The 26,550-nt window shown below is 42.7% G+C and overlaps 1 long non-coding RNA gene across 1 annotated transcript; it reads left to right on the top strand.

Moving 5' to 3' along the window:
• The first annotated feature begins 587 nt into the window (after window positions 1–587).
• On the top strand, window positions 588–25,074 carry LOC135179771 (uncharacterized). The gene is made up of 5 exons (XR_010304121.1): window positions 588–863; window positions 4,203–4,426; window positions 10,608–10,687; window positions 24,103–24,232; window positions 24,901–25,074. It is a non-coding gene; the product is annotated as an uncharacterized LOC135179771 (long non-coding RNA).
• The last annotated feature ends 1,476 nt before the right edge of the window (window positions 25,075–26,550 follow it).

Here is a 26,550-nt window from a genome sequence, read left to right as displayed (position 1 = left end):
CTTCATGCATTTCCAGATTCACTTTGAGATGGAGAAAAAACTGTGAATTTCATTTGTCAGCTCCTCACTAAACAAAGACAACCTCCACACCCTAGGAATATATCTTAGTTGTCTGCATAAGGACTTCTGCAGTGGCTGAGGCAATGGAAGAGAGAGATCCACAATGACTTGTTTATTCAGTACAAGAACAGTAATTTCTTTCTGTCAGCAACAGAAACAGAAAATCTTTGTAAGTGTACATGTGTACCAGGCTTCCAACCAAGCAGCATGAGAGCCAATATTTAGAGATGGGACACAGGGCTGCCTTTTACAAGGCTGTTAAAACACCAGTGTAGCTCCCATATAAGGCTATTATTTTGATTATGAGATCTAACCAGAAAAATTGGCTGGGCAATGAATGGGATACTCATCTGACTTCTGCATATGAACAGAGAGGAACTATAGCACAGAAAGAAATTACCCATGGAAGCCTCTGCACATTTTAAGTGCCTATTCAAATTAAATATTCATAGCATTTTGGAAAGTGTTGGCCCAGTGTCATACAAGAAGTTTTCCATGTGTCTGCCTGGGATATTTCTAGGCTTTGCTATTTCAAACAAGCAAAGAATGCTGGAAATTGAATCTTTATTCACTTCCCAGTCTGCTGGGGGTGAAAAATAAAGTAAATAAGCTGAAGGGAACTTTGAAATGACAAATGAGGTCCTGTCACAGGGACTGTGATATCTCTTTTGCCTTTTTCCAGCCCCTGATCAAAGGAAACTTCCTGACTGTGGAGCAGTGCATGGCTTGTGGCACAGGCACACGAGCAGGAGATGGCAGCTGTATGGTGTTCTCAAGTGAAAAAGACAAGATAAGCTGGTGGGGTGAGTGCTACCTTACTGTTGTACAGGTGAGAGCAGAGGGCATAGTTTGTCCCAAGTGAAACTTCAAGAGCCCACAGTGGGGTGCAAATATAAGCCAGAGGCAGATGCCTGCACTATGGGCCAGGTGGGCTCTGCCTTTGGCTTGAACCCATTATCTAGATCTGCTGTGCAGTGGAGAGCATGAGCGAGACATCTCCAGAGAGCGAGGCCTTCTTTTCTCTTCCCTTCCTTTACTTCCCATCCCATACCCCTGCTGGAGATGGGCAGATCATCCAGCACCCTGTGCAAGTGGTGAAAATGAACTCCACCCAGCACCTTCTTTTGGGGTTACTTTTAGCACTTGTTGGTTCCCAGATCTCCAGGAGTTCATGCCATTAGTCTGTAAGCTGGGGGAGCTCCAGGCCAGGTGAAAGGACACAGAGGAAGGTTTACATGATCCAGAGCTGGCAGTGATTGTGTCCTCTACAGCTGTGCTGGTGTGGCACTGAGAAGGGGCTGGGACAAGTCATACTGCCACTGTGGAGAGAAGTCTTAAAGCCATGCTAGCATGGCTGTGGTCTAGACACAGCCTGTGTGGCTTTGCCCTGTGGTCTAGACACAGCCTGTACTTGCTCTGACATGGTGCAGATGAGGGAAAACAGCTGGTTAAATTGGATTAAACTCTCAGACATCCTTAAAAGTTCTGTCATTGTAGTTTGAAATGGTTCTGTGGAATTAGGACCCAAGCTTTTGCTGCTTGTGGCCAAGTCTTGTGTGCAGTGGTTTTGTTCATGCACATAGATTCTGAAGCTGGGGTGAAAAGTTGCACAAATATTCTTTTTACAAATTTGATATGCACTGCAGGCAGGGCAAACCCCATGCTGCTTGAGAGACCCCTTCTTGTAAACCTGGGCATGTGTGTAGGGCTTGGCTGGGAGATCACTAAGGCATTGATACAATAAGCACTATAAATATTTGAAAGGTGTCAACATCAAGGTCTAGATTTTACCCCTAGATGCCAGCACAATGTTTCCATTGATTAGCTGTTCTGAAATATAAGCCTGTGTATGCCTGTGAAAAAGGGTCCCATACAGATCATGCCAGGGTTTCACTTCCTTTGCTTTTGTTGTATCAATCTGAGCTGACTAAACCCTCTGGAAGTTTGCAGATGTTTTTATTACAAGTTAAAATCAGGAGCTTATTGTAAAAAAATAATAATATTTTTTAAAAAAGTTGAATACTGGACTGGCTAAGTCTCAGAACAGGATCATTATTTGAGTCCATCATTTCCTGTATAATATTATCTTTTGGTTAACAGGTCAGCAAGCAGCATTCATTCAGGGTGTTAATATTCCTCCTAGGTGGATACTGAACTGTAGTTTTTCTCTGTCTAGTGGGCTCCTTGCATCGTGCAGCTGTGCTCAAACCTCTTAAGAACGTTTAGGATTTCAAATTCTTTGTTATTCACTCATTTAAGCTTGAGTTGATGCTGTACCACCTGCTTGTGCCAAAGTTACCTGTCACATTGATGGCAGAGGTGGCGGCAAAGAGCAGGTCTGCTGAGTCTGTGGTCTTATCTTCCAGTAAAGCAGCTGACAAGTGCTGCCTCGTTTTATGTGTCTCAAGAATTTGTGAAGCAAATTCTGTGTTTGAGGTTAGCCATGTGCCACATCCAACACCATATCTAACGGAAACAAGTGCCCCATCCAGTGCCATACCTGGTGGAACAGGTCTCCAATGGTGCCGTTAATAATTTAATTTCAACCTGTAGTGCTCTCACACATCCTCACCACTAATAAAAAATGCATTTTCCTTGGAAAATTCTTTCCACATGAGGAAAATGAACATCTCTTTTCTTACAAAAGGATTGCACTCAGCACTGTACTCAGCATTGGTCAGGCCACACCTTGAGTACTGTGTCCAGTTCTGGGCTCCTCAATTCAAGAGAGATGTTGAGATAGTGGAATGTGTCCAGAGAAGGGCCACAAAGCTGGTGAGGGGCCTGGAACACAGCCCTATGAGGAGAGGCTGAGGGAGTTGAGAGCGTGCAGCCTGGAGAAGAGGAGGTTCAGGGCAGACCTCATTGCTGTCTACAACTACCTGAAGGGAGGCTGTAGCCAGGAGGGGTTGGTCTCTTCTCCCAGACAATCAGCAACAGAATAAAGAGACACAGTCTCAACCTGTGCTGGAGGAGGTATAGGCTGGATGTTAGGAGGAGGTTCTTCACAGGGAGAGTGATTGGCATTGGAGTGGGCTGCCCAGGGAGGTGGTGGAGTCACCATCCCTGGGGGTGTTGAAGAAAAGACTGGCTGAGGCACTTAGTGCCATGGTCTAGTTGATTGGCTAGGGCTAGGTGCTAGGTTGGACTGGATGATGTTGGAGGTCTCTTCCAACCTGGTCAATTCTGTGATTGGTCAGAGAGCATTTGAAGGAAAAACTTAGGTTGAAATAGATTCCAAACTTGTAAATTTCATAAACAATGGTCAGTTGTTGGCCTGTCAGAGGAAGATCATTAAAATGCCATAAAATAATGCATTTTTTCCATCTGGACATTTAAAAATGGAGTCCACTATTCTTTTATTTTGAAATATATTTTCATTTTATAGTACCTTTCAAACAGTGATAATAAATGATACGAAAAATATTTCAGTGAAATAAAAAGTTCGTATTTGAGACACTTTCTCCTTCATGTAGAATCTTGAAATATTTGGGGTTTTGGTCTGATTTGGACAGAAGCCTGTCTGGAATTTCCAAGTTCCTTCATAAAGTGTAAGACTGGATCTTCCATTTCCATGCAGCTTTATTACAGAATTACTTAGCAAAGCCCAGAGAGAGAAACCAATGAATTTTTCATTTCAGTTTCCGGTTGAATTGAGCCACAACTGAGGCTTTGCCAGGTCAAATTGAACAAAAATTCAGAATAATGGTTTTGGTTCAATAAAAAAGAATTAGGACTCAGACCAAATTTTTTGTTGTTGTTATTTAAATTTCCTCCCTAAAAAAACCCTACAAAACCCTTGCAAGTAGTTTTTGTGCTGTCAGCCAACAATGATCTCCATCTAGTGCTATAAAACTAGGATGGGCTGAACTAAGCCCATCCAGCCTGTTTCATCTACTTCAGCACTTAAATTGTGTTCTTCAGATGAAAATATTCAATAACTGATTACTGTGGGCTGGGGTTTATTTGTTTCTTTGTCTTAGCTGACAGCAGCTAATACACCCACAGATGTGTACTCCATAGAAATAGTGTCCTGATATTACATGCACAAGGAAATACCCCATAAAGCATTTGATGAGATTTCAACAATCCAGGGACTGTTAATATTTACCCTGTATATGACAGACTTCCTTTGTTTGCAGGTCTTGATGTGAAAATCGTTGTGACCCCGTTGAGAATCATGCCAGTGATGGTTTGTCAATGGTGCTGGCACAGGAGCAGCTGCCCTTTCACTGAGCTGTGTCTCACAGGGTGACTGACTTGTTCTGGAGGGTGCCAAGATCCTTGTAAGGATGAGGAGCCTGCAGGCAGCCATAGGTGGCTGCAAAACAAGAGCTGAACAGCTGCAGACAGCAAACCTGCCCAGGTGACGTAGCACGATTTCATTTAACAGGTTCTTGTGAAGAACTTTAGGTGTCTGTTAGCCAGGAAATACCCCTGCTGGCCCTTGGGTCAGACCATGATGTGCTACACCACAGTAAACCTCTAGTAGGTCCCCAGCATCCTCTGTATTTTGAGATCCAGGAAATGAACTGATGTTGGCATTTTCATATGTGCTGCGTGTTCTTTCAGGTTGTTTTATTACCCCTGGAAGTGTCTCACCTTCTCTTAAAAAACACATCCTGGGCTTTGTGCACGTGTTGGTGAGAGAGAGCATCACCACCAGGCACCTCTGCAGCCTCTGTGCTCAGCCATCAGGGTTTTGTCCCAGATCTGCAAGCTCTCACCAGTAGGAGCCATGACTGTGTCCCCATCATAACAAAGTGCCCTGGGGCAGTGACCTTCAGTCCATACATCTGGGCCAACACACCCCCAGGGCTGTTTATTCAGTGGGACCTGAGGTAAAGTTACAGGTGCTGTGGATCCTGGAGGAACTTGAGATGTGTGAAGAGATGGTACTGGATTCTGTGTTCATATTTAGACCAAAAGAAGCAGAAGACCTTTTAAATTCATTACTGCAATGAGAGTAGCCTTTTAACTACTTTAAATATTATTATTTAAAGGTCAAAAGAGTCTGCCAATTAATCACAAGTGATATTGGAGGACACTATGCATGTGTCAGGGAAGGAGTGGACAAATTCCCTTGCACTTTTGTGCATGATGAGGATGGCCAGGAGGATACCTCTGTTATGGATGGTTGTAGGAGGCAGAAATCTCTGAGTTGTATTAGGGTATTAAAGCTGAAATGATGCCACATCTAACTGTGGCTGAGAGCAAACACAAGTCTGGAAATAGCTTTAACTAATTGAGTGCAGTAATTCCAGATTTCTCTCCAGATCTTCGAGCTGCCTTGCTAAATCTCTGCGTACTACAGCAGGCGCAGCAAAATGACACCACTCACCATACAGTGCACCCAGTATTCACTCCCTGTGAAGCTGCTCAGACCTTAGCCATTAGGTAGCCCAGACCTTATAAACACTTGCAGAAAGGACTGCTAGCACTTAAAATGTTGACTTCAGATGGTATTTTGTTCTGAGGTGAAACTCAGCAATTAAAGGTGATGTATTCTCTTCATAAGCCCAAGGATGGGGCAAGCTCATTCTGAGGACTGAAAAATCCTAGCAATGAACACCATTCCCTGGAAGGAACCAAATGCTTCCTGTACTCCAAAGAAGCAGAACTTGCAGGGACATCGGAAAATATAGTAGAAGAAAATACTTGTGCTGCCTTGGGGCAGAGGGGAAGGTGGCCTCTTAAATCCCTTCCTACTCTTTACTTCTGTGACTCATCCAGACCTGCCTGCAATGGGCTGCCTCGTAGCCACATTGTTAGTTTAACTTCTTTGTATCCTGAACTGCCAGTGGACTGCTAAAAGAAGCTCTTTGTGCCTTTGGTGGGAGAGAATGGCACAAGGGTTGTTCTTGGAAGAGGCCCAGGAAAAGTGTGGGGTGAGGAGGGAGAAGGGAGTAAAACAAAAATCCCCAGAAAGGGGGGAAAAAGGAAAAGAAAGAAGGTGTCTGTTTCACAAACCCTGACCTTCTGCAGAGCTGCTGTTTCCCGAGGCTGCACAAAATGTCCCAGTCTGCAGCATTCAGAGGCCTGGCACAGAAGAATAGAGCCATGGAGCTGGCTCTCCTGGGTCTCAGGGAAAAACTCTCTAATGGCATCCAGGCCAATAAGTACCTGATGCTGCTCAACCACAAAGAGCAATGCAAGCTGAGGAGCAATGCTTGGCTTGGCTTGGAGGGCGAGGAGGAGCTGCCTGCAGTAACCATTGCTTCTCACACCAGGGTCTGGAATGGCAGCACTTTCAACTGCCCTGTTGTCCTTGAAACCTGCTGCAAACAAACATCTTGTGAGTAAAACTCACCCTAAAGACTACACCTCCTGATGAAGTGGGCCCTTGGAGAGCTGTTGGACCTCTCTTCTCTGGCAATCATTGTGCTCTCTGGTGCTTCACGGGTAAACATGCTGCTGAGAGAAGGAAACAGGTCAAATTGCGTGGAGTCTAGAGAAGAACTGGGGTTATTCCAAGAGGAAAAGCCAAGGCAGATGGGGACCATCTTTCTAGTAACAGAGTCCAAACACAGAATATTCAGGGAGGATCCTTATCAGTCAAGAATCACTTCAGTCTCTCTGCTTCAGGAAACAAAGCACTTACTTGGGTCAGCAGTGACACTGCTAGGAAAGGTGACAGGGAATAGCCACATGCTATGGCCTAGCAGCCTCTCTTCAATGCCAACAGTGGTCAGCAGTGTTTTTTTATCACCGAGTTTTCCTGGAAAACCTCAAGGGATGTATTTCTTATTGCCTAGAAATGAGTCTTGAAATGTTACTGATCTCAAAAGCTTCACAGCTGAGAGTAAACTGGGGCACTGAGTACAGATCAAACATTGCCCCCATAAGGATGATGGAGCTGGCAGTGGTGGCACCATCAGGGCAGCTACGTCCTTCTTTCTTCCTGCAATCACTGGGCACATTAATGTGCTGCAACAAGAATCAAAGGAAAATGTCATCAGAAAGATCTCTTCTTTCTCCCTGTCTGTTGTCTTGCTGTTCTTTCTAACAGCAGGGCAGGGATTTGAGGGAGGTGTGCAGGGCTCACCTTCACTAGTGGCTGGAGGTACTGGATAGTCAGGTCCCTTCAGAATGTGAGGTATCTGTGTTCCAGCTCTGACTCAGAAAATAGAAATTCCTCATTACTTGCAAGACAAAGCAAAGGGAGAATAGTTCAGATGTCTTCCATGTTCTGTATTTTTTCTTTTAGTTTGAATCTTACATTTTCCATGGCTTAAAATAATAGTGAACATCTGCTTGGCTAAGGTATCTGGGACACTGCAGGAGAGAGGGAAACATCTTGAGAGGTGTCAAAATATGCATCAATCATGGAAGCAGTGTTGCTATGTTGTACTTCGGTAGTTTAAGCCAAGCTTCTCACCAAAACCTTCCAGAAATGCAATGGACACACACAAAAGGTGGGAATCTTTCCCAGCTTCAGAGTCTTAGGCTGCACTTAGCACATCCTCACTATGCATCAGGAAGAGTCATGGGTGCACATGTCTGACTGTCTGCCCTGGTTTCCAGATGAGTGTAATATGGATAACCAGGGAACTCAGAATGGCAAAAGGATGTGGAACTCACTCTCCCTGCCACTGAGGTACAGCCAAAGTCAGCACAGACAGAGACTAGCAAATTGTGATTGGCACAGATACATTAATTGTTATGAGCACCAAAAAAAAACTCCTGATATCTGTAAAACCAGATGAGAATTTGCCTGTTCCTTCCTTTATTTCTCTCCTCAAATAAAACATAAAAAGATAAAGCCTTCAGAAGCTGCTACCTGAGGGAAAAGACCCTGTGTATACAGATCTTTTGCCCTGTTATTCCAGGATATCTGGACAAAGGAAACTTGGTGAGAGCCAAACGCATTTTGCTGTTTGTTTTCCAAGTGTGTTGAATCGTTAGTACTGTCTGAGCAATGTGCTGGGTTAACCAGATTTATTGGTGACTTTTGGCACCATGACACAGGCTGCCTTTGCCCAAGCACTGCATATTAGCTGATATTTCTGCCACCTAAACCAGGCTGCAAATATCCCTTGGTATCTTGCCTCCTGGTTTAGACTCCCTGACACTCTTCGGCCATCGCACGCTAAGGACAACACATGCTAGACTATCTACAGAGGCTGGTCACAGCAGATCAGTCCTCATGCCTGACAGCAGCTTCAGTTAGTCCTGCTGACCCAACAGCCAAACCGTAAATCACAGTTTGGTGAAGCTTTCATCTCTAAAACACATCATTAATATTAATCTTAACATCCCTGTTAAGTACCAGTAGGTTCAATGGTCAAAATCTAATCACTTGCAGATTTTCTGTCATCCAAGACACTAGTTGCCCACTATGCAAAGCTGAAAGTAAGTCAGCATGTAGCTGATAATGTTTATTGCATCAGTGTTACCTTCTGAGGTGGATCCTGACCAGTCTCTTAGGGCATGCATCAGTTTGGTGGCAGCATTCAGGATTCTGCCTCATGTCCAAAATGTTAAAACCAGGTGCTCATGTATGTCAAAGTTGAGCTGGTGTGAAAATGGCAATTAAGAACTAGACTAGATTTTGCTCTTGGTTTAGCTAGCAATAATAGATGGACTTGGTGCAGTGTTCTGTGTGGAAGGGCTGTTGTTCACTAACGGAAGAAAGCCATACCCCCAAAAGCCAAGGTGGGAAGGTTCAACTGAGTGTCAGTGCCCAGAATGAACACTGTGAGGCTTAAGCCTGACCAAAGGCAGATCAGGTCCCTGTGCAGCATCACATGCAGCAATGCTCTTCAGGCAGGAGCAAGTCAGAGGCTTCTCTGAAGTTAAATAGATTTTGATGTAACATGTGAAACTCCATCCCAAACAAAATCAATGGAAAAGGGATTTCAGCACTCATTGAGTTACAAAACATTAGCCAGCTAGCCGCTTGGAAAACCACTGCTGCTTTGATCCAGTCCTACCAATACCGTTGGACTTCTGCTGTAGAATGAGCTCTAGGTCAGTAAAACATTTGCCAGTCATGGTGAAACATTTAAGTTGAAATTTGTTAAACCAGGGACACAATTCCATGGGTAGAAATTGAACTCTGCATGTGACGTTTCTCTTCTTACACTTTAAAGTATTAAATTGTGCAGGTTTTTACTTCCATTAAAAACAAGCTGCCAGATTTAGCATTTTATTGCTTTGAAGTCCTTCTTTTATTCTCCCCCAAAGGGCTTTAACTTTCAGACATAGCTATCCTTAAAAATATATTTTAAATGTTGGTTTTGAAACCTTACAAAGGATATGGCTTTAGAGAAATTAAAGATGGAATGACTTTCTCAAGGGCAACACTTAGGGAATGGTTAAATATCTCAAGTTTTCTTCCACCTCCACATTTCCCTTCAGTTTCCAGTATATTTAACTTACTGTCAGCTCTTTCTACCCCTTGTATAGAGCTTAATGCTGAACTTTTAAGTAAGCTTTTCTTACCATCAGTTTCTACTGAAATTGGTTCCAGAGGATTTGCAAGTTCCCAGCAGCAATCTGAGTTAGGAACACCTGTGGCTGATCCTTTGTTAACACAACCATAGCCTGCCTATCCTGGATGCTGAGAACATAAAATAACTTCTAGTATTTTTCACTGCCCAGTGAAAAAGGATAAAATTGCCCTTTAAGAGAGAAAGAACTAGAGAGAGCACACTTCTGAACAATTTTCTTCAACAAAACTGATCTTTGCGTGCTGCCAAAGGTAGTAAGAGGATCTTTCAAAGAAAGTCAAGCGAGTCCCTGAGACAGGAACAGTTAATGCTGTTATTGTTATGAAGAATTGCACCAGGGGCTGGCTGCAATTGTTCAGAGAAATGACAGTGAGTCAGTGTCAAGGAAACCAGTTTGAATGAGGTTAGGGTTTTGCAGAGTGACACACTGGTCCTTATCACTCAGGATATTATCATCAGGCAAGGAAATTACTAGTGCTTTTATATTCTTCTTATAAAGACTCTGAGGTTATGATTGTGTTGGTTGGATGATTATCTAAGGAACAACAGTCAAGATTCCTTTTGCTCTCTAAAATTCAATCAGCACAGAAACACTCCTGCCAACTTTAAGAATGTTGTGAGAAAAAATAATAATAAAAAAGTTAGTCCTAACTTAGTTTCCACTTTAGGCAGAGTCTCAGCTTGCTCTCATATACACTCAGAAAAGCTGACTTACAATAGAACTTCTCATCTGACACCTTTGACCTTGCAACTCTCCCACTGAGTGGAAGCAAGAAAATGGCAATTCGGATGCTTTTCTTTGCTGTGTTCTCAACTGCCACTGTACACCATGCAGAGTGAGTTACAATTTCAGCTGTGACAGCATCCCTATCAGATACCACAAGCTGGTTTTCAAGGAATTCCAAAACCTCCTGATTCACTACCACCATCTCAGAGAGCATGAGGAAAGTCTTCAGATAAATAACCATCCTTCAATACCTTATAGAGAAACGTTTTATGGCAGCCTGACACAAGACAGTTGATAAATGACTGAGCCAGTGAGTACATTTAGATGAATTTTCCATTTTTTAACGTGGTACTTTGCATTTTTTTCAGGAGAGAAACCAGGGACTTCCTTACCTTTACCTCACAAATGAAAAATACAGATACAGCAAAGTGATGGATTTAACCTCCAAGTGAGTATGTGTTAATTTCAGTTGCTGAGAATGTGCAGCATTCAACTATTCTTGACAGAACTGAATAGGAATTTTGGACATTGCACATCAATAAGTAAGTGCTACCTTTGTTATTTTAAGTGCAGTGGTTTTCCTTAGTTGAGAAAACCTGGCTCTTTCACTTGATTTATATAATGCTATGCTTTAAAAAAAGGTAGTAATGATACATGTGTTATTCATGTACTTGGAAGTCTCAAAGGATTTTAAATATATCTTGACATATATGCTCATAAATTGTGTCTAAGGTAGACACTTTGGCAAACTGGATATGGAATTAATGTTCCTGAGGCTTCCAAACACCACTGATCAAAAATACTTTCAAAATTCTCCAGTACTCCAAACTGGTTTCTTTGAACCTGCCTGTGTGGTCAGTGTCCCATCTATCAAATTGTCTTCAGCTTAGAGACATAGTTCATGGGCCCAGGCTGTGTGTCAATGCAAATTTTTCCCATCACAAAGGCCTGATTTCAGCAGTTTGAGACAGAGCAGCTAAGTCTCTAATGAAGCAGTACCAAGAGTGAAACATGAATGAGCACAGAGCTCAGCATTCCAAGTGTGTGTCTTTGTGAGTTGCTCAGTGATGATCTTTCTAGGCTCAGTCTTAAGTGTGAAACACAAAGGCTTTTGCAAACAGCCTGTTCACTGTAAGCAGTGTGCCACATGGTTTCCATGGGGTGGATTTGGAAGGATGTTCTTGAGAAGATTTGGAGAGGCAGCATCAAACACAGCATTTGACTGAGGCCAGGATTATGTGTTTGGTTCCCCTTTTGTAGGAGAGTTTAACTCCTCTGGACCTTTTTCTACAAATCTCCTCTAGCTGTTAATATTCTGTCCTGGTTTGGGCACTAAAAGTAATTTTCCCTTACTACAGGTGTCTGTAGCCTTCAGGTAAAGGTGTAGTTTCAGTAAGCATCACTGCATTTTGGTCTCTGCAGCTAGCCCTGAAAGTTGTTTTCTCTAGGAAAAGCAGATGGCAACCTCCTATTTCTTTGACAGAAAGTATTGTTCTGGATACAGCAGTAACAAAATTAAAGTCAGTTCCCTTGCTTGCAGATCCAAGTCCTTTCCAGCTCAGTCCCCCTCCACAAATGAGTAGTTGATGTTTCTCCAGGTGTGCTTCAAGGGCTTCCTTAACTGCTGCATTTTTGATACATTCCACAGCTGGATATTTCTAGCTTTTGGAAAGAAGGATGTAACTGGTGCTGGCTACTCTTCTCCATATCAAAACATCTTTCCACTGTAATTTAGAGCAGGGGGGAGAGGAAAGAGATTTAATTATTTATAATGTTTTTTATTGATTGGTTGGTCTTGGATTTTGGTTGGTTGGGTTCTTTTGGTTTGGTTTGGTTTTATCCTATAAGGCCATTCTAGCATCTACTAGTCTGACCAAATCCCATTCAATCCTTTTTCCCTGATTATCATTACAGCTTGTGGAAGGGGTCATTCGCTGTGTGTGGCACAGTTGAGTTGCTAGAGGACAGGGATCCATCCAGAGGGACCTGGACAGGCTAGAGAGATAGGCCCAGGCCAACCTTGTGAAATTCAACAAGGCCAAGTGTAAGGTCCTGCACCTTGGTCAGCGCAATCCCAAGCACAGATACAGGTTGGGCAGGGAATGGCTGAGAGCAGCCCTGAGGAAAAGGACCTGGGGGTCTGGGTTGATGAAAAGCTCAACATGAGCTGGCAGTGTGAGTGCAGCCCAGACAGCAACCGAGTGCTAGGCTGGGCTTCAGCAAGAGCACATGGGCAGCAGGGCAAGGGAGGGGATTCTCCCCCTTTACTCTGCTCTCCTGAGACCCCACCTGGAGTACTGTGTGCACTTCTGGAGCCCCCAGCACAAGAAGGACCTGGAACTGTTGGAGTGAGTCCAGAAGAGGCCACGAAGATGCTCAGAGGGCTGCAGCAGCTCTACTATGAGGACAGGCTACAAGAGTTGGGGCTCTGCAGCCTGGAGAAGAGAAGGATTCAAGAAGATCTTGGAGTGGCCTTTCAGTATCTGAAGGGGGCCTACAGAAAGGCTGGGAAGCGACTATTTAGAAGGTCTTGTAATGACAGGACAAGGGATAATGGATTTAAACTGGCAGAGGGGAGATTTAAATTAGATGTTAGGAAGAAGTTCTTTACAGTGAACATGGCGAGACATTGGCATAGGTTGCCCAGGGAAGCTGTGGATGCTCCCTCTCTGGAAGTGTGCAAGGCCAGGTTGGATGAGGCCTTGAGCGACCTGTTCTAGTGGGAGGTGTCCCTGCCTGTGTTGGGGGGTTGGAACTGGATGATCTTTGAGGTCACTTCCAACCTAAACCGTTCCATGATTCTATTCTACGATTCTGTGTGTCTCTGGTGGATTCACAGGGTCACAGGATGTTAGGGGTTGGAAGGCACCCAAAGGGATCATTGAGACCAACCCCCCCTGCCAGAGCAGGACCATACAGTCTAGGACAGATCACAGAGGAACACATCCTCACAGGCCTTGAGAGGCTCTAGAGAAGAAAATGCTACAATCCCTCTGGGAAGCTTGTTCCAGTGCTCTGTGACCCTTACAGTAAAGAAGTTTCCCCTTGTGTTGAGGTGGAGCCTCCTATGCTGCAGCTTCCACCCATTGCTCCTTATCCTATCCCAGGGAGCAGTGAGCAGAGCCTGTCCCCCTGCTCCTGACCCCCAGCCCTCAGATATTTAGAAACATTTATTAATTCCCCTCTCAGTCTTCTCTTCTGCAGACTAAAAAGCCCCAGGTCCCTCAGCCTCTCCTCATCAGGCAGTGCTCCAGTCCCCTACTGTTTCTGCAAAATCTGCTTTGCTTGGTTTCGGGAAATAATTTCCTTCTAGTACAACTGTTGCAGTCTCTGAAATGATACTCCTTGATTCTTGTGGCAAAACCCTAAAATAGTCCAGTGACATCTTTTTGGGTGACCCTGCAGCATTCAGAATTCTCCTCCACACTTTATTCAGCCCATTCCTCCCCTGGCTATGCCTACACTAAGTAAAATACTTCTAAAAGTTCCCTGCTTGGATGTGAAAGAAACCTTTTATAAACAGAAAATCACTTCTCCAGCAGAAATTACTTTCTTTTTTTTTTTCTCTTTCACTTTTGCCATGTAGAAGTCTTGTTCCAGATCCACAGTTCTGTGTTTCTTTTCAGGAACCACATATGAGAATTTATGGAGGACCTGAGTTTATGCAGCACTGTGGAAAGTGCCATGATATATTTTACTGTCTTTTTGGAGTGTTGGGGTTTTTCTCTGTTCAAAGGAATGGAATATGCTGTTCCCAGTCTTTCTGGGATGCATGTAACCAGATGAGCTGCTACTGAACCATACTAGTACACCATCAGATTGCTGGTGCAGAGGTGGACATGGAATTTGTAGATTCACACAATCTAATAACAGACAGAGCATTTTTAATTCAAAGTTCAAAAGGCTCAGGGACATCTCCAGTGTCAGTATGACTGTGTTTCCTTAATTCTTTTGGGAGCACATGTGTGGTGCTGACAGTGTGAACCCATGAACAAAAAAGGACCGGGAGCAGAATTTGATTTACTGTAGTGAAGTCAATTTCCCAGGGAGAGGTTGCTGCTTTTACCTGGCAGTGCCATGACTTGTCTGTAAAGTCAAAACCTTGCATAAGCCTGAAGCTCTACAGAAAACTGTGTTGAAAAAGGTTTGTAGAGCCGATTCTTCGCGAAAGCTTCCGTTTTCTGACTGTAAGTGGAGATTTCTCCTTCCTGCTGGGGTTCATAGCAAATATCTTTTTATGCTAAATCCTGTTTCTTTGTGCTATGTCTATGTCCTATGACTTGCTTTGCCATCAGACAGCAGTAGCAAAAATAGCAAGATCTGCTCAAGACTTTAAAACACTCTGTGGTATTATCTGGGTTTAAAAACATATTTTGACACTGGCAGGCTTAGCCATCCAAAACCTGCTCCAGGGGCCTTCCAGATAGGACAGAAATTTTCCCCAGGGTAAAAAGCTGTCATTTAAAATCACTACAGATCATACTTTGGTGTATTTTCCCTTTATTTGGGGCATTTTCCATTTCAAAGACCAATATTATACAACAGACAGGGTGTCCCCCTTTCCTGACATGCAGAGGAATCCTGTGCCCTTCCCTGGAGTAAGATTTCTGTGCTTCAGGCCACAATGACCTCTGCTGCTTGTTCAAGTCATCTCCTTCCTGAGGTTCTGTTTCTCTCCATCCAGCTCCCTGAGTAGAAGAGAAGCTCCCCACGAAGACACAAGATGATCTGCCTGGCCAGCCAGAGTCTTGGCCATGAAACAAATTTCCTAACAATAGCTTTTATCTGGTCCATTTCCTGCATTTTGCAGATTTGCCAATTTTTGTCTTTAAAAACTAAATCAAACAAAACAAAACAAACAAAGAAACACATAAAAATTGAGTTTCATTGTTCCCCTGTAAGCTCATCATGAGCCAAGTTAGAATCCCTTTGTTTTGGCCGTGTCAGGGATTCATCAGTCCTTCAGGGCTCACAGATATCACCTCCCAGCCTCCTTGCTACCAGGGGCTGTTCTCCCCACTGAGGGACTGTTGACTGGAAAGTTGGAACACCAGAGCAACCTATTCCATGTCCTGGGGTACCCTGTGCTTTCTGATTTAGGAGGCATTTGTGCTTCAGGCAAGCATCTCTATGTTGTCTTTTATGCCTTACAAGTCTTTCTCTGAATCAAAGCCCATGTAAACCAAGATTGCACAAGTCTGCTTGGATCTTCTCTCTGTTACTTAAGATCTTCCCTAATGCTTTCCATGCAGCTGCAATCTGTTATCAATCCAGCTCAGGCTGGTGACAGATCTCATGCAGATGTAGATAAAGAGTGCAGTAGGTGTGTTGTGTACAACTTACCAAGCAGGATGCTCAAGGTGATTCTGGTTGGAGAGGCACACAAAACTCCCATCCAGCCTTTTAGGATGTGATATGGGCTGAGGCTTGTAAGGCTTCAAAAAGCCTGACCCTGAGCTGGCACATGCTTTCTCTCCCATTGGAAGTTCTCAGAAACTGGAGTAGAAAGAACGACCATTGTCCTTCCTGTGAAAGTCCTTTAGATGGTCTAAGTCTACACTTATTTAGAAAGTAGGGGTGGATGTATTTTTGTTGTTTCTTCTCAGCTCCTCGAGACCTTGCCTCAGTTGAAATGCATTAGCAGGTCCCAGTTGGAAAAGGCCTCCCACTTTTAGGAGAAGCTTTGTAATCCATCATACTTCATTGCTCAGCACTGTGTTGATCCATTACTGAGTGAAATTCAATAGCTGAAAGACAGAATTTGTGACAGAAGAGCAGAGACAGAAAAATCACCTTGGGGTTTGGTTGGGTTCATTTTCATGCTCCTGCCCAAAACTTCTAATACTGGCTGTTGCTAAAGAAAGGATGCTGTACTATGTGGATCTTTACTTTCTCTTAGAGTAGTTTTCTAAAGCTCTTTTTGTGTACTGGTGTAAATTGTATTTATGTCAGCAGAGATTTTCAATCTGCTCAGACACACTTCATGCTGTCCTCAAAGACTTGGTCTTATTTCTGTCTTTTCTGAGAAGCTAGGGAATTTTGACTCAGTTCCTTTCCAGAAGGCTCCAACAATTGTTTAGATCTTGTTCTAATTATTTTCTGGCCATTGCTGAGCTTTGTGAAAACCTCCATCATGTTCCAGTTTGATTGCAGATAGCAGCCTAGCTTTTCTCCCCTGGGAAATTTGATGCCTCTGCTGATACTTGCCTGCCATATAGCCAATATTTTTGGTGTGCAAAACTGTTTTCACTGGAAGGAGAAACTGGCAACAGGTATTTTTGCAGTGCAATCATGTTTGCTTATAGAGAGTGCTCATACAGACCTCAGCAACGAACTAGGAGTCAGAGTCCTTACTCAATGCCACGTTTCTCCTCAAATAACTCCACCTCTTTCCACTGATTTTATTGTGTAGGTGCTCTTTATGTTTGCTGCCTGCCACTGGTGCTCTCTGTCACTCGTACAGACACATGCAGGCCAACCAAGCCATCAACAGTGTTTAGGGTGTGTGTCAGTTCATAGCCAAACCACCAAAGACAGCTTAATATCTTTGTCTGTCATATTAACAGGAACTTCTGGTGTTAGACAAATGAGCATTTTTTCTGCTGACCCATTTGTCACAGACAAAAGGCTGCAGGTCCTTCTCTTGATGAATCCCTTCTCATGACACTTGTTCTGTGCTCACTTGGTTGAAGAGACATTTTTCTGCTCAGTTAATGGATGAAGAAGGATAGTGCTTTGCCTCCAGCTCATTGACAGCTCTGGTTCCACCTTTAATGCCCTGCTTGAGACTCTCAACTTTCCCTCTAAGCCCTTTCCTCTCTCCTGTGAATATTTTAGGTCTTCTTTCCACAGATTTTTAATTTTATGTCTTTTCATTGTCCTGGGATGTTCTCTCCTATTGGATTGTAAACCCTTTCTTTGTCTTTACAATTCTCTTTTGCTTCTTCAAGCCTATAGGCATGCATTCATTCATCTGCTCTGGGGATGGCTCTGAAACATCTTTCTTTCTCTTCCAGAATTATCTCCTGAAGGAGACTGGCTCTGAACTGACTCAGACCTTCTCCCAAGGAGCCAGGACATGTTTGAGTTTCAATCCTCCTCTTTTGTCTTTTGTTCAGAGATGGTTCTAGTGGTAACATCCACCAAAACACAAACAAGTTTTGCTAATGTATGTTCCCTAGTTATTTTCAGATACAATTTATGCACCTTCAAACTTGCAAGTCAACTGAAGGAACTTTTGGCATGTTAAAAATGGTGTTTAAATGCTGAGAGGAATCTGGCAGAACATTGCTACCCTACCTTTCCAAATGTTGCAAGATATTCTTGGCATATTGCTTATTATATAACAGAGTTTCTAAACATGGATTATCTTTAGAAAGAAAGTCAGAGACTGTTGTCAAATCACAGTGATTAATTAGCTGATGCTGATGACAAGCATTTGCAAAAGGAACTGGCCAAGAGAAGTGAGAAGTAGCCAGCCTGTTTTTGGAATAGCAGTCTTCTTAAAGACAAGTAAATAATAGTTATGATCCCACATTTATTGTTCTCTTGGAATGTTTTTTTCCAACTTCAGAATAAACAGAAACTTTGTTTACATTATGGCTGTCTGCTTTTCATAGGACTAACTACAGACTTCTGGCTGTTAGTGGCCAAAATTGAGGCTTTGGCAAGATAAGCATCTTCATTTCTCTACTGGAAGTCCTACCACACAAGCAATTTCTGACTGATGGAGTCACTGTAACTCGTGTTTTTTCTAGAACTCTAACTAGCATCAGGAGAAGATCCATACTGGTAGAAAAGTTAAAGGAGCAGACTTTTAATGTCTTAATTCACTCCTGCACTTTAAATAGATGCTGCATCAAAGCACTGAGATTTTGGTCTTCAAAAAGAATAAAAGAATGTATCTTGGATTAGCAGTATCATGCTCCTTGTAGAATTATTTGTGCATCCTAGTCTGACTTCAAAAATTCTTTTAAAACTGGGAATACTTTGCCTCATTTGGTACTTGACTTAGCATTAGGGGCTTATGATTTCTGAGAGGAGTAAATTACAACATGCTTTTTTCTGTGAATATTTAATAACTTGATCTTAGTGAATATTTAATGTACAGCCTAAATGAGAGCCAAATCAAAACTCCCATTCCTGCTGGTGAGATTTTGCCCTTTCTGTCAGTAGCAGCTTGCCAAAGAATGTGGTGGATTCTCCATTGCATATAATCTTTAAATCAGACTGAATGTCTTTCCAAGAAAGATGCCCTGAGTCAGCCACAACTTATTGGAACTGATTTAGGAGTTGCTGGGCAACCTCCTCTGGGCTATGCTCATAGATGACAGGGAAGGTGACTACAAAGTTTCCATATGATCTTAGAATATACAAATACATGGCTGATCTTTGAAATATCAGGACCTTAAAACTGGGGTTTTGTTGTTGGTGGTTGTTTTTTGGTGTTTTGGTTTGATTTGGGTTTTTTTTTGGTCAGGAAGGCTTGAAAAACTTTGATGTGCTAACGATCAGAGTCATCTGGCTAGATGATAAATCTCAGATGAAAGAAGTAGATGGTGAGTTAAGACTTCTTTCTCACCTCTGCCTGGGAGCTATGGCACTTCTTAGTAACTTCCTTAATAAACAGTATGTGTGTTCATAGGATTGGGCATGATTTTAATTGCAGCTCAACAGGAAGCTATTTTCCTGTTTTATGAAAGCTCTCTTGATTTTTCAGCATGTCCTCATGCTTTGCAGAGCTGGAACTGTACCAGCCTCACACCCCTCCTAGCTTAAAGCCAGTGTAGAAGGCTCTGGGGCTGCAGTGCTGTGTCCTTGCTCTGGGTCAGACAGAGACTGATCTTTCATCCTCCAAATCTTCCTGAAAGTGTTGGGCTGGGGTCTGTGGGCTGTTTCCTGGTAAAAGTCCATCTCCTTGTTTTGAATAGCAACTCTATCCTGGACCCTGAAATTTTCCCTAGGGAAGGTGGCTGGTGCTTTCTGATGAAAATGTCACTTCTCACATTATGATATTTCTTGGCAAATCCTTCCTCCCCAGACAGTAAAATATTTTATCAGAAGATTCATAACCAAGTCTACCAGCAAAGATTGTGAAAACAACTACACTCAGATACAGACAGAGTTCACGTAAAGCTGTGATGCTTTAAGTATCTCAAAAGCTTTGTGAACCACCAGAGATAATAAATCACAGCAAACTGAAGCCAGAATACAAACTGTGTCTTCGCTTTTAAGTGGCCAGAAGTTTTTTAATGAATATGTTTACATACTTTCCAATCAGATTCTTCTGTCAATGCTAGTGTATACACAGGGCTAAGAAAAGAACAAACCTTTTTCTTCTCAAAATCAGATTTATTAAGCACAAACAAACTCCTTCCCAGTCTGTCTGAAGCTGGCAGTGCTAAATTTTAGCTATGCAGAAAGTATTTAACATAATGAGTGTAAATATTATGCTAAAGATTTCATGTACTGTTTTGAACAGTGGCAAAAATTTCCTTTCAGCCTTTAGGTTTTCCACTAATTTATTTCAGATTAAATCAGAGCAGTCTGAAAAAAAATGCTGATCAGATTTTTACTGAGCTTTATTGTAATGTACTTTAAGTGGATACAGACAGATTTTTTTTCTTCTTTATTTCTTTTTTTCCCCCCCCTCCATGCCTGAAATGTTATACAGGAGACCAAAGTTCTTGTGGCATTAACATGAGAGTCTCAAAATGAGCCAAAAAATAAATATTGTAAAGATCTATCATCCAAATCAAATACTGTGTGAATAAGAGAAACTGGAGAGGTTACAGTTGTGGTTCAAGGTGTTACATGCAAGGTACCTCACAAGCTAGCAAAATACATTGCAGATGGATGTAAAATGCAGAGGAAATGTGCTAAGTATCTTCCTTTGATGAGATCTCAAGCTTGGCTCAAATAACAACCTTGGAGGTCAAGTTCCCTTGTGGTTCACCTATAGGATGATAGAAACAGGCTCAGATCCCCCTCTCCCTGGTACAAAGGCAGAGAATCGACTGTGGCCTGACTGTGCACTGTGGACTTCTGAGGTCACAACAGAACCACGCTGCCGTGCAGGGAGCCTTGAGGTTTCCTTACACTAGGCAAAGGCTTTGGCTACTGACTTCTCATGGTGCTTAGCTGTGTAATTGTCTTAATTATGCTAAATTGCACTGTGCAGTCCCCTAACAATTATGTGGGTATTAAATGACCAAAATGACATAAATGTAATCTAACATTGTCTAGCAGAAGCATGAAAGTCAGTAAATAATAGAGTCTGCAGAGGTTTTAGATGAGGGACTGTTCTGGCAGCTGCCTGTGGCTGGCACAGAGGGTGAGCATCATGTCACTGATTATGTGAAAAGTCTTCTCTTATGGGACAGCTTTATTGAAATGCTTACTTTTGAAGTATTCACTAAGCGGGGACTGTTTGGGTAGAGTTTGCACTCAGTGGTTCACATCAAAGTGATGGTGTTGGCTATCTGCACTTGAGGAACACTTCTTTGCTGAGGAACACTTCTTTGCTGTGAGAGTGCTGGAGCCCTGAAGCAGGCTTCCCAGAGAGGTTATGGAGTCTCCTCTGGAGAGATTCCAAACCTACCTCGGCATTGTTACCCTGGGCAAGCTGCTGTGGGTGACCCTGCTAGGGAGGGTGGTTGGACTGCGTGACCTTCAGAGGTCCTTTCCGACCTCTATTGTGATGGCATTGTGTGATTCTGTGTGGCTGAAGGGTTTTAAGCTGGTATCAAGTGTAACTGTGAAATCTCACCATTGTCACTGAGCTGTTCCCATTCAATAGCTGAGGACAGTTTCTATGGACAGATTATTATCAGGGTGCAGTTCTGGTCAGCAGTTTGACCATATTGCTTTGCCATGGAGTCTTGAAATGAGAGTTTGAGCAGTGAAAACTGAGGAAGAACTCACACAGAATTCTGAGGGTAAAATCCCAAACTTTTTTGCAGGTGTCCAGTTGGTGACTCTGCTGAGCATTTCCTGCAGCCCTGCTGAGCTCTTCCTTCCTCCAAATAGAGAAGGGCTCTGTCTCTCAGGAAAGGTGCAATTCCTTCTGCTTTTCCAGAAAGGCCAATCTGGCTCCAGTAAATGCAGTATGGTAAAGAGATACCTTACTTCCATGCTGCACTCTTTGCAATATTATCCATTTTAATATACATCAACCATATTTAATAATTTTAACATTTCAGGTTTTCCACTTTAATAGACAATAACACTGCATTTGTACAGCAAGCTGTGAGCGACAGATGTGCCTTTTCTGTCATCCACTGCTTCTCATGGGACTTATCTAAAACCTGTGCTCTTTCAGTCTCAGTGGCTGGCAGCAAGAGAGTAGCAACTAAACATGAGAAAGAACTTCAGGGAGCCTAGAATGTTCCAGAGCCAAGTGCCAGCTTTCAGCTGTGCTTTGAAGGCTAAAAAAGGGCTGCACATGGATTATTTAAATATTTGACCAGTCTCACTGTGAAATAACATCAGGAATGAACAGAAACTAGCTTGTTCTGATTGAGTTTTCATGTTGGGGTTCTTTAAAGGGTTATGTAGGATCCTCTGCAGCCAGCAAGCTTATGAAGTGTCTATTTTTAAGAAGGTGTTTCTTGGTTATGGATATGAAATAGCATGGCCACATCAATGAACCCCATCTTAATTACCAGTGATACATTCAAGCTTGTTGTCCTAAAGTGCTGCTCAAATCCAGAGCAAAGACCCTAAGCTGAACTGTGTGATTGACTGCCTCTGCCAGTGAAACCATTTGTAGGCACTAGGATTAATTTATATTATTGCAAAGTAATAACAAATCCTGGAGAAATATTTTTTTTTCTCTTAACCACCTATGGAAAAATCAGTTCCTCTGGAAACACCAGTGTATTCCTTTTTTCATATTCTAGGGTAACTCATAAATTAGTTCCTTAGGAATGTAAGAGGGCAGCTCTGTGTGTGGGATTTGCTAATAAGCCCTCCCAACTTCCAGTTTTGGTTTCTTCTGGTGAAGTGAGCATGCACGTCTTCCCCCCACCCCCAGTAAGCCATTTTCAGACCCTCTTCAGTCTGAAGAATTTAACCCTCCTTTAAGGTTTAAGCATTCCCAGAAATTTTCCTAGTAAATGGTATTTACATTTTTTTAACAACCAGTATGGAAGAGGTCTCCCATTTATCAGCTACCTACTCTTTGAGCAAGGAAAGAGAAAAAAACTTAGAAAAGCTAAGAAAATCTGTCAGGAAGGAGGAGAGAGAGATATTTTCTCTAGATGGTATGCCTTCTTGCCTTTGAAGCTCCATCTTCCAGAATATATGACCAAAGTTCAGAATGCTGTGGTTTTAGCTTGGCTTCCTTTGGCAAATAAAAGCATATATTCCTTGCATGGACCTTCCTTTAATATCAAATTCAGACCCCAGCTCCCTCCACAGTTTGGCAAATTAGGATAAGCTGGGAAAAACAAAAAAGAGGGAGATGTATGCAGAGCCCCAGGATCCGAGATTTCTACCATTTAAAATGCCTTCCACATGCAATGTCCCTACAACTGACTGACCTGTGAAGACATACAAACTGCACTCAAAATGAATGCTGTTTGTATCTGGGTGCCAGCTTTGTCAAAGATACCTGAGTGTGTCCTCCTGAACTCACACTCAGCAGAGCTTCTGAAAGCACTCAAATCAAATTTTGCAGTTAAAGATTTGCTTGATCAGCCAAAATGATCTATAAGAGTAAAAGCTCAAAGATTTTTTTTTCCTGAAGAATAAAATATTGTACTGCAAATATTTGCTCTGCTCTATCCTGGCAGTTTTCCTGCTTTGAATCTATTGAAAATTTGGGAGGAAAGACATGTTATAATTTTGAACTTTGTCTCAGTATTCCTGATCTACTTTCTTCACAGAACATGTTACAGCAGCAATTCCCTTAAAAATATCATTTTGTATTTTGCTACAAGTGGAATGGTGTCAGCTTTGTATCTTTGCAAAATACCTTTCCTGTGGACATAGATCTCAATGAAGGGCTCATTGGAAGACAGAAAGCTTTCTCTGGTCTCAGCATTACTCAGTTTCTACATATGATAGAATCATAGAATGAACCAGGTTGGAAGAGACCTCCAAGATCATCCACTCCAACCTAGCACCCAGCCCTAGCCAATCAACTAGACCATGGCACTAAGTGCCTCATCCAGGCTGTTCTTGAACACCTCCAGGGATGGTGACTCCACCACCTCCCTGGGCAGCCCATTCCAATGCCAATCACTCTCTCTGCCAACAACTTCCTCCTAACATCCAGCCTATACTTCCCCCACCACAACTTGAGACACCCTTGTTCTGTTGCTGGTTGTCTGGGAGAAGAGACCAACCCCCACCTGCCTACAACCTCCCTTCAGGTAGCTGTAGACAGGAATGAAGTCACCCCTGAGCCTCCTCTTCCTTTTCTCCAGGCTGCACACCCCCAGCTCCCTCAGCCTCTCCTCACAGGGTTTGCATTCCAGGCCCTTCACCAGCCTTGTTGCCCTTCTCTGGACATGTTCCAGCACCTCAACATCTCTCTTGAATTGAGGAGCCCAGAACTGGACACAGTACTCAAGGTGTGGCCTGATGATGTGTCCACTGGTTGCATACTTGACAATTACTCTTGTCCAAATATAAAATTAAAAAAAAGAGGCAGCATCAGCATCATTATATATATAAGTGTGTGTGTGTGTATAAAATGTATTGGTTGAAAAAGTTATTTCCATTAAAGTGACAGTTGTGGAGGGGGTACAGATTAGGAACCTTGACAAGGTCCCTATCAGATCTATATTAGCCAGCTCTGTGCCTCATTTCAAATGCAGTTATATCTATTTTTGTTGCCATTTTGGGTGTCTCCTGCAGGCTGTGGTTCCCTCTGGACTCATTGCAGCTTCAGAAGGTCATAGTGGTCAACCTCAAAACCTGGGGCAGGCAGTAACAGTGATGTACTTTGCTTCTTGTCCTCTGGAAGACACAAGCTCCAGCCTGAGAGGTGAGTTTTGCAGTGTAAGCTCTCTCCTGCACTACCACCCCCAAAATTTAATTTTAAAGGGCACACAGATTAATGTATTTGTTTACAGGAGACATTCCCTTGAAACAGTGGTCTGCATTCCTATCTCACATCCATGCAAATCTGGAGTAATGGCTCTCATCTTGGAAATCACTCTGGTTCATGATGCTGTAATCAACCAGGAGTTGGCTACTGTGTTCTTCCCCATCATCATTTGAATCCCAGCACATACTTTCATGTGTTCTGCAGTAAAATCAGAAAAAGAAACATCTGGCAAACAAAGCCATTACCAAATGGATGTTGTCCATTGGCCCTGATTTCACGCTCAGAATATTTAAAACAAATGTTCTGGTGCTGCTGAGATCTTGATGTGTTTGTGTTTAGCTGGTCAGGTTCAGCTGCCTGTGTTCACAGTGATCCCTGAGTCCCCGATGCTTTGAGTCACAGATTATTTAGGCTGTTCTCAGTATGGGGTACAACTCAAAGCTCCTTAGCAGCGTGACTCTCATAACAATGATATAACCCAACAGCAGGTCCTGTGACCTGCCAACACGCCCCTCACTCCCAGGGAAATGGTGTAGCTAAACAAAATATTTGTGAACTAGTGGGAAAATAGCAGTCACCTGCTGTGAATCTGTCTTTGTTTTCAGGACAGACAGCATTCTGTGGCCTCTTTTGATTTCCTGGAGTATGGTTCCAGGGGGTTGTGTGGAAACGGAGCAGATCTCAAGAGATGCTGACAGTTTTCCTTTACTCTTCTCTTCTCCGCATTTGGAGATGACCACATGCACTGTTTGTTTTGGCACCTTTTGTTTCAACGCAACTCGAAGGTAAGATGGAGCCAGCCTCTCTGCTCAGATGGTAAACAAAAAGTGACAAATAGGCAGTAGAGTCCACAGAAGAGTTTTGTGCAGGCAGCTCAACACCATGTGTGCATAGGGAACTGGGAAGGAGAAGAAAAGGGTATATATGTCTCTGTGTTTGAGGAATGATATTCTCCAGAATCTGAAGACGGGTAACCTCACTAGGAATAAGCACATGTGCATGCATCAGCCGACCTTAGACTTGCCCCTTGTTGCTCAACTCTTTTCTTCCTCCATTCCTTCTTATCTTCTTCTTCCATATACAAAACCTTCCCAGTGAGTCCACCTTCCCCAGACTTCCCTTTCCCTTCATCCTAACACAGTGCAGAAAGTTGCTCTTTGCTCTCGTCCAGTCTGAGATCAGTTTCTCTCTGTTAAGACAAACAGGAGCAGGCAGCTGATATGTCAACCAGAAATTGCTTTGCTTTCCTGGTGTGACTTGTTCCTCACATGCAGTATGTATCACTGTCTCTAGACAATCTACCTTTTCCATTGTCTCTGTCCTTTTTATGGTGCTTTGGAGACTGCCAAATCCACTGCCTGGAGTAGGCTGCACTCATTAGCTTCTGGCTTTAAAACATGTTCTCATCTGACACCCTGCTCTGCTTTTTTACTGTCCAGCTGAGCCTGGCTTTCTTGTTAAGAGTCACAATAATTTGAGATGTTGTTTGGGGTTTTTTGGTCTCTACTGGAATAATTTCCCTGTTCAGGAAAGACTAAATCAGTCTCGGTAGGCTTGTAGGGATCTTAGTGCAAAAGAAGAAAAGCATTCAACCTGAGCCAGTCAGAGCCACTCTAGTGGATCCATGTTCTACAAGTACATGCAAATTTGGTCAAAATGAAACACTTTGGGAGACATAATGATTTTGTCAGCACTCTGGTTTGAGAAAATAGCAAGGAGGAAGAATTTCAGTCGTGTTGAAATGTGCTGGTTTTAAAATGCCGATGTTTTAGTTTTGTTTTCATTTCAGAGAAAGTTTTCTTTGGTGTTTTAACATTGTGGTGTTGGGTTGGGTTTTTTTCCCCCTAACAAAATTAAAGTAAAAAAGCAGAAAAGAATTGGTCTTCTGTGTTGAATTCTGAAGTGGTTTAATTGTTTATAATAATTGTAGGCTTCACTTTAAAAGGAATAAAATTACATATCTGATGAGCAGCAGCCAGAACTCATTTCAGCAGAGATATACAATAAGTCAAAAAGCTGAGGCAATATCCCTACCATCTCCCACCATCCAGCTCTGTCTGGGGAAAGTGGGAATGCAGGGGATTCAAATGACAAATTAACACACAATCATTATGAGTAATTTAACTTTTGAAATGAGATATTTCTGCATGAACAATAGATACAGCTTGAAACCTCTTTTTTTCCCACAGCTGTCAAAGATGCTTGTTTTTATGAGGCCTGGGATAAAATTCGCTTCAGCTTCCTGATAACATCTT

This window comes from Pogoniulus pusillus, chromosome 11, assembly GCF_015220805.1.
Source record: "Pogoniulus pusillus isolate bPogPus1 chromosome 11, bPogPus1.pri, whole genome shotgun sequence".
In the NCBI taxonomy this organism is placed as follows: domain Eukaryota; kingdom Metazoa; phylum Chordata; class Aves; order Piciformes; family Lybiidae; genus Pogoniulus; species Pogoniulus pusillus.
The sequence above is the reverse complement of the archived record's forward strand: the minus strand, read 5'-3'. Positions and strand labels throughout refer to the sequence as shown.